The sequence below is a fragment of the Anomaloglossus baeobatrachus genome, unplaced genomic scaffold (genome assembly GCF_048569485.1).
Source record: "Anomaloglossus baeobatrachus isolate aAnoBae1 unplaced genomic scaffold, aAnoBae1.hap1 Scaffold_46, whole genome shotgun sequence".
Lineage (NCBI taxonomy): Eukaryota > Metazoa > Chordata > Amphibia > Anura > Aromobatidae > Anomaloglossus > Anomaloglossus baeobatrachus.
Genome location: NW_027443940.1, coordinates 907,901 through 924,795, shown reverse-complemented (window position 1 = coordinate 924,795; position 16,895 = coordinate 907,901).

The following is a 16,895-nucleotide window of genomic DNA, read 5'->3' as shown; positions in this document are numbered from 1 at the left end:
CCTTTATGACATCATCGACCCATTATGACATCATCGACCCATTATGACATCATCGACCCTTTATGACATCATCGACCCATTATGACATCATCGACTCATTATGACATCATCGACCCATTATGACATCATCGACCCTTTATGACATCATCGACCCATTATGACATCATCGAACTTTTATGACATCATCGACCCATTATGACATCATAGACCTGTTATGACATCATCGACCCATTATGACATCATAGACCTTTTATGACATCATCGACCCATTATGACATCATAGACCCATTATGACATCATTGACCCATTATGACATCATCGGCCCTTTATGACATCATCGACCCATTATGACATCATCGACCCATTATGACATCATAGACTCATTATGACATCATCGACCCATTATGACATCATCGACCCATTATGACATCATCGACCCATTATGACATCATCGACCCATTAAGACATCATCGACCTTTTATGACATCATCGACCCATTATGACATCATAGACCCATTATGACATCATTGACCCATTATGACATCATCGGCCCTTTATGACATCATCGACCCATTATGACATCATCGACCCATTATGACATCATAGACCCATTATGACATCATCGACCCATTATGACATCATCGACCCATTATGACATCATCGACCCATTATGACATCATCGACCCTTTATGACATCATCGACCCATTATGACATCATAGACCCATTATGACATCATCGACCCATTATGACATCATCGACCCTTTATGACATCATCGACTTATTATGACATCATCGACCCTTTATGACATCATCGAACCATGATGACATCATCGACCCATTATGACATCATCGACCCATTATGACATCATCGACCCTTTATGACATCATCGACCCATTATGACATCATCGACCCATTATGACATCATCGACCCTTTATGACATCATCGACCCATTATGACATCATCGACCCTTTATGACATCATCGACCCATTATGACATCATCGACCCTTTATGACATCATCGACCCATTATGACATCATCGACCCATTATGACATCATCGAACTTTTATGACATCATCGACCCATTATGACATCATAGACCTATTATGACATCATCGACCCATTATGACATCATAGACCCTTTATGACATCATCGACCAATTATGACATCATCGACCCATTATGACATCATAGACCCATTATGATATCATCGACCCATTATCACATCATCGACCCATTATGACATCATCGACCCATTATGACATCATCGACCCATTATAACATCATCGACCCATTATGACATCATCGACCCTTTATGACATCATCGACCCATTATGACATCATAGACCCTTTATGACATCATCGACCCATTATGACATCATCGACCCTTTATGACATCATCGACCCATGATGACATCATCGACCCATTATGACATCATCGACTCATTATGACATCATCGACCCATTATGACATCATCGACCCTTTATGACATCATCGACCCATTATGACATCATCGACCCTTTATGACATCATCGACCCTTTATGACATCATCGACCCATTATGACATCATCGACACATTATGACATCATCGACCCATTATGACATCATCGACCCAATATGACATCATCGACCCTTTATGACATCATCGACCCTTTATGACATCATCGACCCATTATGACATCATCGACCCATTATGACATCATCGACCCTTTATGACATCATCGACCCATTATGACATCATAGACCCATTATGACTTCATCGACACATTATCACATCATTGACCCATTATCACATCATCGACCCATTATGACATCATCGACCCATTATGACATCATCGACCCATTATGACATCATCGACCCATTATGACATCATAGACCCATTATGACATCATCGACCCATTATGACATCATCGACCCATTATGACATCATCGACCCATTATGACATCATCGACCCATTATGACATCATCGACCCATTATGACATCATCGACCCATTATGACATTATCGACCCTTTATGACATCATCGATCCATTATGACATCATCGACCCATTATGACATCTTTGACCCATTATGACATCATCGACCCATTATGACATCATCGACCCATTATGACATCATCGACCCAATATGACATCATCGACTCATTATGACGTCATCGACCCATTATGACATCATCGACCCAATATGACATCATCGACTCATTATGACATCATCGACCCTTTATGACATCATTGACCCTTTATGACATCATCGACCCATTATGACATCATCGACCCATTATGACATCATAGACCCATTATGACATCATCGACCCATTATGACATCATCGACCCTTTATGACATCATCGACCCATTATGACATCATCGACCCATTATGACATCATCGACCCTTTATGACATCATCGACCCATTATGACATCATCGACCCATTATGACATCATCGACCCATTATGACATCATCGACCCTTTATGACATCATCGACCCATTATGACATCATCGACCCATTATGACATCATCGACCCATTATGACATCATAGACCCATTATGACATCATCGACCCATTATGACATCATCGACCCATTATGACATCATCGACCCTTTATGACATTATCGACCCATTATGACATCATCGACCCATTATGACATCATCGACCCTTTATGACATCATCAACCCATTATGACATAATCGACCCATTATGACATCATCGACCCTTTATGACATCATCGACCCATTATGACATCATCGACCCTTTATGACATCATCGACCCATGATGACATCATCGACCCTTTATGACATCATCAATCCATTATGACATCATCGACCCATTATGACATCATCGACCCCTTATGACATCATCGACCCATTATGACATCATCGACCCATTATGACATCATCGACCCATTATGACATCATAGACCCATTATGACATCATCGACCCATTATGACATCATCGACCCATTATGACATCATCGACCCTTTATGACATCATCGACCCATTATGACATCATCGACCCATTATGACATCATCGACCCTTTATGACATCATCAACCCATTATGACATCATCGACCCATTATGACATCATCGACCCTTTATGACATCATCGACCCATTATGACATCATCGACCCTTTATGACATCATCGACCCATTATGACATCATCGACCCATTATGACATCATCGACCCAATATGACATCATCGACTCATTATGACATCATCGACCCTTTATGACATCATCGACCCATTATGACATCATAGACCCTTTATGACATCATCGACCCATTATGACATCATCGACCCATTATGACATCATCGACCCATTATGACATCATAGACCCATTATGACATCATCGACCCATTATGACATCATCGTCCCATTATGACATCATCGATCCATTATGACATCATCGACCCTTTATGACATCATCGACCCATTATGACATCATAGACCCATTATGACATCATCGACCCATTATGACATCATCGACCCTTTATGACATCATCGACCCATTATGACATCATCGACCCATTATGACATCTTTGACCCATTATGACATCATCGACCCATTATGACATCATCGACCCAATATGACATCATCGACTCATTATGACATCATCGACCCTTTATGACATCATAGACCCATTATGACATCATCGACCCATTATGACATCATCGACCCATTATGACATCATCGACCCATTATGACATCATCGACCCATTATGACATCATCGACCCATTATGACATCATCGACCCTTTATGACATCATCGACCCATTATGACATCATAGACCCATTATGACATCATCGACCCATTATGACATCATAGACCCATTATGACATCATAGACCCATTATGACATCATCGACCCATTATGACATCATCGACCCTTTATGACATCATCGACCCATTATGACATCATCGACCATTTATGACATCATCGACCCATTATGACATCATCGACCCATTATGACATCATCGACCTTTTATGACATCATCGACCCATTATGACATCATCGACCCATTATGACATCATAGACCCATTATGACATATTCGACCCATTATGACATCATCGACCCTTTATGACATCATCGACCCATTATGACATCATCGACCCATTATGACATCATCGACCCATTATGACATCATCGACCCTTTATGACATCATCGACCCATTATGACATCATCGACCCATTATGACATCATCGACCTTTTATGACATCATCGACTCATTATGACATCATCGACCCATTATGACATCATCGACCCATTATGACATCATCGACCCATTATGACATTTTTGACCCATTATGACATCATTGACCCATTATGACATCATCGACCCTTTATGACATCATCGACTCATTATGACATCATCGACCCTTTATGACATCATCGATCCTTTATGACATCATCGACCCATTATGACATCATCGACCCATTATGACATCATAGACCCATTATGACATCATCGACCCATTATGACATCATCGACCCTTTATGACATCATCGACCCATTATGACATCATCGACCCATTATGACATCATCGACCCATTATGACATCATCGACCCATTATGACATCATCGACCCATTATGACATCATCGACCATTTATGACATCATCGACCCATTATGACATCATCGACCCATTATGACATCATCGACCTTTTATGACATCATCGACCCGTTATGACATCATCGACCCATTATGACATCATAGACCCATTATGACATATTCGACCCATTATGACATCATCGACCCTTTATGACATCATCGACCCATTATGACATCATCGACCCATTATGACATCATCGACCCATTATGACATCATCGACCCTTTATGACATCATCAACCCATTATGACATCATCGACCCATTATGACATCTTTGACCCATTATGACATCATCGACCCATTATGACATCATTGACCCATTATGACATCATCGACCCAATATGACATCATCGACTCATTATGACATCATCGACCCTTTATGACATCATTGACCCTTTATGACATCATCGACCCATTATGACATCATCGACCCATTATGACATCATAGACCCATTATGACATCATCGACCCATTATGACATCATCGACCCTTTATGACATCATCGACCCATTATGACATCATCGACTCATTATGACATCATCGACCCATTATGACATCATTGACCCATTATGACATCATAGACCCATTATGACATCATCGACCCATTATGACATCATCGACCCTTTATGACATCATCGACCCATTATGACATCATCGACCCATTATGACATCATCGACCCTTTATGACATCATCGACCCATTATGACATCATCGACCCATTATGACATCATCGACCTTTTATGACATCATCGACCCATTATGACATCATCGACCCATTATGACATCATCGACCCATTATGACATCATCGACCCATTATGACATCTTTGACCCATTATGACATCATCGACCCAATATGACATCATCGACTCATTATGACATCATCGACCCTTTATGACATCATCGATCCTTTATGACATCATCAACCCATTATGACATCATCGACCCATTACGACATCATAGACCCATTATGACATCATCGACCCATTATGACATCATCGACCCTTTATGACATCATCGACCCATTATGACATCATCGACCCATTATGACATCATCGACCCTTTATGACATCATCGACCCATTATGACATCATCGACCCATTATGACATCATCGACCTTTTATGACATCATCGACCCATTATGACATCATCGACCCATTATGACATCATCGACCCATTATGACATCTTTGACCCATTATGACATCATCGACCCAATATGACATCATCGACTCATTATGACATCATCGACCCTTTATGACATCATCGATCCTTTATGACATCATCGACCCATTATGACATCATCGACCCATTATGACATCATAGACCCATTATGACATCATCGACCCATTATCACATCATCGACCCAATATGACATCATCGACTCATTATGACATCATCGACCCTTTATGACATCATCGACGCTTTATGACATCATCGACCCATTATGACATCATAGGCCCATTATGACATCATCGACCCATTATGACATCATCGACCCAATATGACATCATCGACTCATTATGACATCATCGACCCTTTATGACATCATCGACGCTTTATGACATCATCGACCCATTATGACATCAAAGGCCCATTATGACATCATCGACCCATTATGACATCATCGACCCAATATGACATCATCGACTCATTATGACATCATCGACCCTTTATGACATCATCGACCCTTTATGACATCATCGACCCATTATGACATCATCGACCTATTATGACATCATCGACCCATTATGACATCATCGACCCTTTATGACATCATCGACCCAATATGACATCATCGACTCATTATGACATCATCGACCCTTTATGACATCATCGACCCTTTATGACATCATCGACCCATTATGACATCATAGGCCCATTATGACTTCATCGACCCATTATGACATCATCGACTCATTATGACATCATCGACCCTTTATGACATCATCGACCCTTTATGACATCATCGACCCATTATGACATCATCGACCCATTATGACATCATCGACCCATTATGACATCATCGACCCTTTATGACATCATCGACCCTTTATGACATCATCGACCCATTATGACATCATCGACCCATTATGACATCATCGACCCTTTATGACATCATCGATCCTTTATGACATCATCAACCCATTATGACATCATCGACCCATTACGACATCATAGACCCATTATGACATCATCGACCCATTATGACATCATCGACCCTTTATGACATCATCGACCCATTATGACATCATCGACCCATTATGACATCATCGACCCTTTATGACATCATCGACCCATTATGACATCATCGACCCATTATGACATCATCGACCTTTTATGACATCATCGACCCATTATGACATCATCGACCCATTATGACATCATCGACCCATTATGACATCATCGACCCATTATGACATCTTTGACCCATTATGACATCATCGACCCATTATGACATCATCGACCCAATATGACATCATCGACTCATTATGACATCATCGACCCTTTATGACATCATCGATCCTTTATGACATCATCGACCCATTATGACATCATCGACCCATTATAACATCATAGACCCATTATGACATCATCGACCCATTATCACATCATCGACCCAATATGACATCATCGACTCATTATGACATCATCGACCCTTTATGACATCATCGACGCTTTATGACATCATCGACCCATTATGACATCATAGGCCCATTATGACATCATCGACCCATTATGACATCATCGACCCAATATGACATCATCGACTCATTATGACATCATCGACCCTTTATGACATCATCGACGCTTTATGACATCATCGACCCATTATGACATCAAAGGCCCATTATGACATCATCGACCCATTATGACATCATCGACCCAATATGACATCATCGACTCATTATGACATCATCGACCCTTTATGACATCATCGACCCTTTATGACATCATCGACCCATTATGACATCATCGACCTATTATGACATCATCGACCCATTATGACATCATCGACCCTTTATGACATCATCGACCCAATATGACATCATCGACTCATTATGACATCATCGACCCTTTATGACATCATCGACCCTTTATGACATCATCGACCCATTATGACATCATAGGCCCATTATGACTTCATCGACCCATTATGACATCATCGACCCAATATGACATCATCGACTCATTATGACATCATCGACCCTTTATGACATCATCGACCCTTTATGACATCATCGACCCATTATGACATCATCGACCCATTATGACATCATCGACCCTTTATGACATCATCGACCCTTTATGACATCATCGACCCATTATGACATCATCGACCCATTATGACATCATCGACCTTTTATGACATCATCGACCCATTATGACATCATCGACCCATTATGACATCATCGACCCATTATGACATCATCGACCCTTTGTGACATCATCGACCATTATGACATTATTGACCCATTATGACATCATAGACCCATTATGACATCATCGACCCATTATGACATCATCGACCCTTTATGACATCATCGACCCATTATGACATCATCGACCCATTATGACATCATCGACCCTTTATGACATCATCGACCCATTATGACATCATCGACCCATTATGACATCATCGACCTTTTATGACATCATCGACCCATTATGACATCATCGACCCATTATGACATCATCGACCCATTATGACATCATCGACCCATTATGACATCTTTGACCCATTATGACGTCATCGACCCATTATGACATCATCGCCCCCATATGACATCATCGACTCATTATGACATCATCGACCCTTTATGACATCATCGATCCTTTATGACATCATCGACCCATTATGACATCATCGACCCATCATGACATCATAGACCCATTATGACATCATCGACCCATTATGACATCATCGACCCTTTATGACATCATCGACCCATTATGACATCATCGACCCATTATGACATCATCGACCCTTTATGACATCATCGACCCATTATGACATCATCGACCCATTATGACATCATCGACCTTTTATGACATCATCGACCCATTATGACATCATTGACCCAATATGACATCATCGACCCATTATGACATCTTTGACCCATTATGACATCATCGACCCATTATGACATCATCGACCCAATATGACATCATCGACTCATTATGACATCATCGACCCTTTATGACATCATCGACCCTTTATGACATCATCGACCCATTATGACATCATAGGCCCATTATGACATCATCGACCCATTATGACATCATCGACCCAATATGACATCATCGACTCATTATGACATCATCGACCCTTTATGACATCATCGCCCCTTTATGACATCATCGACCCATTATGACATCATCGACCCATTATGACATCATCGACCCATTATGACATCATCGACCCTTTATGACATCATCGACCCATTATGACATCATCGACCCATTATGACATCATCGACCCTTTGTGACATCATCGACCCATTATGACATCATTGACCCATTATGACATCATAGACCCATTATGACATCATCGACCCATTATGACATCATCGACCCTTTATGACATCATCGACCCATTATGACATCATCGACCATTTATGACATCATCGACCCATTATGACATCATCGACCCATTATGACATCATCGACCTTTTATGACATCATCGACCCATTATGACATCATCGACCCATTATGACATCATAGACCCATTATGACATATTCGACCCATTATGACATCATCGACCCTTTATGACATCATCGACCCATTATGACATCATCGACCCATTATGACATCATCGACCCATTATGACATCATCGACCCTTTATGACATCATCGACCCATTATGACATCATCGACCCATTATGACATCTTTGACCCATTATGACATCATCGACCCATTATGACATCATTGACCCATTATGACATCATCGATCCAATATGACATCATCGACTCATTATGACATCATCGACCCTTTATGACATCATTGACCCTTTATGACATCATCGACCCATTATGACATCATCGACCCATTATGACATCATAGACCCATTATGACATCATCGACCCATTATGACATCATCGACCCTTTATGACATCATCGACCCATTATGACATCATCGACCCATTATGACATCATCGACCCTTTATGACATCATCGACCCATTATGACATCATCGACCCTTTATGACATCATCGACCCATTATTACATCATCGACCCATTATGACATCATCGACCCATTATGACATCATCGACCCATTATGACATCATCGACCCATTATGACATCATCGACCCTTTATGACATCATCGACCCATTATGACATCATCGACCCATTATGACATCATCGACCCTTTATGACATCATCGACCCATTATGACATCATCGACTCATTATGACATCATCGACCCATTATGACATCATCGACCCTTTATGACATCATCGACCCATTATGACATCATCGAACTTTTATGACATCATCGACCCATTATGACATCATAGACCTATTATGACATCATCGACCCATTATGACATCATAGACCTTTTATGACATCATCGACCCATTATGACATCATAGACCCATTATGACATCATTGACCCATTATGACATCATCGGCCCTTTATGACATCATCGACCCATTATGACATCATCGACCCATTATGACATCATAGACTCATTATGACATCATCGACCCATTATGACATCATCGACCCATTATGACATCATCGACCCATTATGACATCATCGACCCATTAAGACATCATCGACCTTTTATGACATCATCGACCCATTATGACATCATAGACCCATTATGACATCATTGACCCATTATGACATCATCGGCCCTTTATGACATCATCGACCCATTATGACATCATCGACCCATTATGACATCATAGACCCATTATGACATCATCGACCCATTATGACATCATCGACCCATTATGACATCATCGACCCATTATGACATCATCGACCCTTTATGACATCATCGACCCATTATGACATCATCGACCCATTATGACATCATCGACCCTTTATGACATCATCGACTTATTATGACATCATCGACCCTTTATGACATCATCGAACCATGATGACATCATCGACCCATTATGACATCATCGACCCATTATGACATCATCGACCCTTTATGACATCATCGACCCATTATGACATCATCGACCCATTATGACATCATCGACCCTTTATGACATCATCGACCCATTATGACATCATCGACCCTTTATGACATCATCGACCCATTATGACATCATCGACCCTTTATGACATCATCGACCCATTATGACATCATCGACCCATTATGACATCATCGAACTTTTATGACATCATCGACCCATTATGACATCATAGACCTATTATGACATCATCGACCCATTATGACATCATAGACCCTTTATGACATCATCGACCAATTATGACATCATCGACCCATTATGACATCATAGACCCATTATGATATCATCGACCCATTATCACATCATCGACCCATTATGACATCATCGACCCATTATGACATCATCGACCCATTATAACATCATCGACCCATTATGACATCATCGACCCTTTATGACATCATCGACCCATTATGACATCATAGACCCTTTATGACATCATCGACCCATTATGACATCATCGACCCTTTATGACATCATCGACCCATGATGACATCATCGACCCATTATGACATCATCGACTCATTATGACATCATCGACCCATTATGACATCATCGACCCTTTATGACATCATCGACCCATTATGACATCATCGACCCTTTATGACATCATCGACCCTTTATGACATCATCGACCCATTATGACATCATCGACACATTATGACATCATCGACCCATTATGACATCATCGACCCAATATGACATCATCGACCCTTTATGACATCATCGACCCTTTATGACATCATCGACCCATTATGACATCATCGACCCATTATGACATCATCGACCCTTTATGACATCATCGACCCATTATGACATCATAGACCCATTATGACTTCATCGACACATTATCACATCATTGACCCATTATCACATCATCGACCCATTATGACATCATCGACCCATTATGACATCATCGACCCATTATGACATCATCGACCCATTATGACATCATAGACCCATTATGACATCATCGACCCATTATGACATCATCGACCCATTATGACATCATCGACCCATTATGACATCATCGACCCATTATGACATCATCGACCCATTATGACATCATCGACCCATTATGACATTATCGACCCTTTATGACATCATCGATCCATTATGACATCATCGACCCATTATGACATCTTTGACCCATTATGACATCATCGACCCATTATGACATCATCGACCCATTATGACATCATCGACCCAATATGACATCATCGACTCATTATGACATCATCGACCCATTATGACATCATCGACCCAATATGACATCATCGACTCATTATGACATCATCGACCCTTTATGACATCATTGACCCTTTATGACATCATCGACCCATTATGACATCATCGACCCATTATGACATCATAGACCCATTATGACATCATCGACCCATTATGACATCATCGACCCTTTATGACATCATCGACCCATTATGACATCATCGACCCATTATGACATCATCGACCCTTTATGACATCATCGACCCATTATGACATCATCGACCCATTATGACATCATCGACCCATTATGACATCATCGACCCTTTATGACATCATCGACCCATTATGACATCATCGACCCATTATGACATCATCGACCCATTATGACATCATAGACCCATTATGACATCATCGACCCATTATGACATCATCGACCCATTATGACATCATCGACCCTTTATGACATCATCGACCCATTATGACATCATCGACCCATTATGACATCATCGACCCTTTATGACATCATCAACCCATTATGACATAATCGACCCATTATGACATCATCGACCCTTTATGACATCATCGACCCATTATGACATCATCGACCCTTTATGACATCATCGACCCATGATGACATCATCGACCCTTTATGACATCATCAATCCATTATGACATCATCGACCCATTATGACATCATCGACCCCTTATGACATCATCGACCCATTATGACATCATCGACCCATTATGACATCATCGACCCATTATGACATCATAGACCCATTATGACATCATCGACCCATTATGACATCATCGACCCATTATGACATCATCGACCCTTTATGACATCATCGACCCATTATGACATCATCGACCCATTATGACATCATCGACCCTTTATGACATCATCAACCCATTATGACATCATCGACCCATTATGACATCATCGACCCTTTATGACATCATCGACCCATTATGACATCATCGACCCTTTATGACATCATCGACCCATTATGACATCATCGACCCATTATGACATCATCGACCCAATATGACATCATCGACTCATTATGACATCATCGACCCTTTATGACATCATCGACCCTTTATGACATCATCGACCCATTATGACATCATCGACCCTTTATGACATCATCGACCCATTATGAAATCATCGACCCATTATGACATCATAGACCCTTTATGACATCATCGACCCATTATGACATCATCGACCCATTATGACATCATCGACCCATTATGACATCATAGACCCATTATGACATCATCGACCCATTATGACATCATCGACCCATTATGACATCATCGATCCATTATGACATCATCGACCCTTTATGACATCATCGACCCATTATGACATCATAGACCCATTATGACATCATCGACCCATTATGACATCATCGACCCTTTATGACATCATCGACCCATTATGACATCATCGACCCATTATGACATCTTTGACCCATTATGACATCATCGACCCATTATGACATCATCGACCCAATATGACATCATCGACTCATTATGACATCATCGACCCTTTATGACATCATAGACCCATTATGACATCATCGACCCATTATGACATCATCGACCCATTATGACATCATCGACCCATTATGACATCATCGACCCATTATGACATCATCGACCCATTATGACATCATCGACCCTTTATGACATCATCGACCCATTATGACATCATAGACCCATTATGACATCATCGACCCATTATGACATCATAGACCCATTATGACATCATCGACCCATTATGACATCATAGACCCATTATGACATCATCGACCCATTATGACATCATCGACCCATTATGACATCATCGACCCTTTATGACATCATCGACCCATTATGACATCATCGACCCATTATGACATCATAGACCCATTATGACATCATCGACCCATTATGACATCATCGACCCTTTATGACATCATCGACCCATTATGACATCATAGGCCCATTATGATATCATCGACCTATTATGACATCATCGACCCTTTATGACATCATCGACTCATTATGACATCATCGATTCATTATGACATCATCGACCCATTATGACATCATCGACCCATTATGACATCATAGACCCATTATGACATCATCGGCCCATTATGACATCATCGACCCATTATGACATCATCGGCCCATTATGACATCATCGACCCATTATGACATCATCGACCCATTATGACATCATCGACCCATTATGACATCATCGACCCAATATGACATCATCGACTCATTATGACATCATCGACCCTTTATGACATCATCGACCCTTTATGACATCATCGACCCATTATGACATCATCGACCCATTATGACATCATAGACCCATTATGACATCATCGACCCATTATGACATCATCGACCCTTTATGACATCATCGACCCATTATGACATCATCGACCCATTATGACATCATCAACCCTTTATGACATCATCGACCCATTATGACATCATCGACCCATTATGACATCATCGACCCTTTATGACATCATCGACCCATTATGACATCATCGACCCATTATGACATCATCGACCCATTATGACATCATAGACCCATTATGACATCATCGACCCATTATGACATCATCGACCCATTATGACATCATCGACCCTTTATGACATCATCAACCCATTATGACATCATCGACCAATTATGACATCATCGACCCTTTATGACATCATCGACCCATTATGACATCATCGACCCTTTATGACATCATCGACCCATGATGACATCATCGACCCTTTATGACATCATCAACCCATTGTGACATCATCGACCCATTATGACATCATCGACCCTTTATGACATCATCGACCCATTATGACATCATCGACCCATTATGACATCATCGACCCATTATGACATCTTAGACCCATTATGACATCATCGACCCATTATGACATCATCGACCCATTATGACATCATCGACCCTTTATGACATCATCGACCCATTATGACATTATCGACCCATTATGACATCATCGACCCTTTATGACATCATCAACCCATTATGACATCATCGACCCATTATGACATCATCGACCCTTTATGACATCATCGACCCATTATGACATCATCGACCCTTTATGACATCATCGACCCATTATGACATCATCGACCCATTATGACATCATCGACCCATTATGACATCATCGACCCATTATGACATCATAGACCCATTATGACATCATCGACCCATTATGACATCATCGACCCATTATGACATCATCGACCCATTATGACATCATCGACCCATTATGACATCATCGACCCTTTATGACATCATCGACCCATTATGACATCATCGACCCTTTATGACATCATCGACCCATTATGACATCATAGACCCATTATGACATCATCGACCCTTTATGACATCATAGACCCATTATGACATCATCGACCCATTATGACATCATCGACCCATTATGACATCATCGACCCATTATGACATCATCGACCCTTTATGACATCATCGACCCATTATGACATCATAGACCCATTATGACATCATCGACCCTTTATGACATCATAGACCCATTATGACATCATCGACCCATTATGACATCATCGACCCATTATGACATCATCATTATGACATCATCAACCCATTGTGACATCATCGACCCATTATGACATCATCGACCCATTATGACATCATCGACCCTTTATGACATCATCGACCCATTATGACATCATCGACCCATTATGACATCATCGACCCATTGTGACATCATCGACCCATTATGACATCATCGACCCATTATGACATCATAGACCCATTATGACATCATCGACCCATTATGACATCATCGACCCTTTATGACATCATCGACCCATTATGACATCATAGACCCATTATGACATCATCGACCCATTATGACATCATCGACCCATTATGACATCATCGACCCATTATGACATCATAGACCCATTATGACATCATCGACCCATTATGACATCATCGACCCTTTATGACATCATCGACTCATTATGACATCATCGACCCTTTATGACATCATCGACCCTTTATGACATCATCGACCCATTATGACATCATCGACCCATTATGACATCATGGACCCTTTATGACATCATCGACCCATTATGTCATCATCGAACCATTATGACATCATCGACCCATTATGACATCATCGACCCATTATGACATCATCAACCCTTTATGACATCATCGACCCATTATGACATCATCGACCCATTATGACATCATCGACCCTTTATGACATCATCGACCCATTATGACATCATCGACCTTTTATGACATCATCGACCCATTATGACATCATAGACCCATTATGACATCATCGACCCATTATGACATCATCGTCCCTTTATGACATCATCGACCCATTATGACATCATCGACCCATTACGACATCATCCACCCATTATGACATCATCGACCCTTTATGAGATCATCGACCCATTATGACATCATCGACCCATTAGGACATCATCGACCCTTTATGAGATCATCGACCCATTATGACATCATCGACCCATTAGGACATCATCGACCCTTTATGACATCGTCGACCCATTATGACATCATCGACCCATTATGATATCATCGACCCTTTATGACATCATCGACCCATTATGACATCATTGATCCTTTATGACATCATCGACCCATTATGACACTAACGACCCACTATGACATCATCGACCCTTTATGACATCATCGACCCATTATGACAATTATGACATCATCGACTAATTATGACATCATCGACCCATTAAAACATCATCGACC